This window comes from Scyliorhinus canicula, chromosome 2, assembly GCF_902713615.1.
Source record: "Scyliorhinus canicula chromosome 2, sScyCan1.1, whole genome shotgun sequence".
NCBI lineage: Eukaryota > Metazoa > Chordata > Chondrichthyes > Carcharhiniformes > Scyliorhinidae > Scyliorhinus > Scyliorhinus canicula.
Window position 1 is genome coordinate 64201205 of NC_052147.1, and position 2591 is coordinate 64203795.

Sequence of the window (2591 nt, forward strand, 5' to 3'; positions counted from 1 at the left end):
GGAGACAATGCAGCTCATTGTAAACTTCCTCTGAGGTAGAAAATACCTTTGACCTTCATAAACAAAACAGAAGTGCAGTACCGACTACAGCTTTGAGGAAATTACAGTCTACCGCAGATTAGAATTGACAGTACAAACCTGAGCGGAGTAGGACAGTTTAACGATCCAGGTCAGATCATCTCAAATGAAGGTACTGCCAACAAGATAGGCAATTGATTGTCCAAGGCCAATAGCTTCAATGGCGGCCTCTTGAAGACTGTCTGGCAAAACCATTAAGAAAGAACAAAGAACAAAGAAAAATTACAGTACAGGAACAGGCCCTTTGGCCCTCCAAGCCTGCACCGATCCAGATCCTCTATCTAAAACTGTCGCCTATTTTCTAAGGATCTGTATCCCTCTGCTCCCTGCCCATTCATGTATCTGTCTAGATACATCTTAAATTATGCTATCGCGCCCGCCATTACCACCTTCGCCAGCAATGCGTTCCAGGCACCCACCACCTCTGCGTAAAGAACTTTCCACGTATATCTCCCTGACACTTTTCCCCTCTCACCTTGAACTCGTTACCTCCAGTAATTCTGTCCCCCACTCTGGGAAAAAGCTTCTTGCTATCTACCCTGTCTATACCTCTCATAATTTTGTAGACCTCAATGAGGTCCCCCCTCAACTTCCATCTTTCTAATGAAAATAATCCTAATCTACTCAACCTCCCTTCATAGCTAGCGCCCTCCATACCAGGCAATATCCTAGTGAACCTCCCCTTCCCGTACCAGCCTCCCCGGACAGGCGCCGGAATGTGGCGACTAGGGGCTTTTCACAGTAACTTCATTGAAGCCTACTCGTGACAATAAGCGATTTTCATTTTCATTTCTGCACCTTCTCCAAAGCATCCACATCCTTTTAGTAATGTGGCAACCAGAACTATACGCAGTATTCCAAATGTGGCCGAACCAAAGTCTTATAGAACTGTAACATGACCTTCCAACTCTTGTACTCAATACCCCTTCCGATGAAGGAAAGCATGCCGAATGCCTTCTTGACCACTCTATCGACCTGCGCAGCCACCTTCAGGGTACAATGGACCTGAACACCCAGATCTCTCTGTACATCAATTTTCCCCAGGATCTTTTCATTTACCGTCTAGTTCGCTCTTGAATTAGATCTTCCAAAATGCATCACTGTGGGGGTGTGATTAGCATAGCTGCCTGCCATTGGTGCAGAACAGCGGCTTACCATTGGCCCTGGTCGGTCATGTGCCTCTCGACCGGTTGGTTGAGACCAGTCATGTGACGGCTCCCCGATTGGTCGAGAGGCTGAGTTAACCCCGCCTCCAGGGCGGGGTATAAATACCCGGCACTCCCGGCGGTCGTCCTTCTACTGTAATCGACCACAGGGCTAACATCTAGCAGATTAAAGCCATACTTTTGTTCAGCAACTCGTCTCGCGTTCAATTGATGGTACATCAATCACCTCGCATTTGCCCGGACTGAACTCCATCTGCCATTTCTCCGCCCAACTCTCCAATCTATCTATATTCTGCTGTATTCTCTGACAGTCCCCTTCACTACCCCTTCATTATTTCCACATATCTACCAAAATGTAAATGTGCAGAGCAGCTGTATGGGTATGAATCATGGGTTATCTAGGAGACAAATGCATTTGTTAGTATGCTTCCATCAATGCTGTCTTTGATCTATCATGAGATGGCAGGACGACATCACAAACAATGTAATCCTCAACCGAAATAATCCACCCAGTAGATTGCATTCAATTACAATGGCAATCGTGCTGGGCACAACACGCATCACGCATGGAAGACTCCAGATTGCCAAAAGCAGTGTTTATCATGATCTATGCGAGGCTGAGAGGTACTTCATAAACACTTCAAAGACATGATGAAGAAAGAACCTTCTCTGGCTGACATTGACCGACAGGTGTGAGGGACAGAAATACTGGTGCACAACAATCAATAAACATCAGGAATGCCGTCTACAAGTTTGAAACAAATAGATGCGAGGCTGCTGAAGGAAAGTGCAGGAAATGGAAGGAGACTGCTTAAACCATCTTCCCTTCAAACCAGGAGTTCATGTAGCCCAACTGCTCAAGATCCTGCAGATCAAAAATTGACTTTTCTCAGTGACAATCAGGCCAACCAACACAGAGTCATATCTTTCTAACATGCATTCTCCTGAAGCACCGATTTCTTATGGTTGAGGAAATCCTCCCAGAGTCAAAGGGTGGGAGTTTCCGGCCCATCCACAGCAGCATTGACATTGATGACTGCAAGGGGTTTTCTGTAAATCATTCAAAATGGTGACAATCTGTCGATTAAGTTGAATCTCTCTTTGGGTCACAACCTCTTAAAGATGAGGCACTGCGTTGCCAGAGATGTAAAGAAAAGGAACTAATTAATGCACTCTGAATCCCACTGTCTCGAGGGACATCCTGCCCCTTGTGCCCAAAGGTCTGTATGCTGAGAACCAGCCTGTTCGCTCACATGAAAACCCATGGCAGAAATTTGTGACTGGGCATAGATGCCATCCTCGAATCGATGGACAGCTGATGATAGACACTGACAGTATTTGAGATCT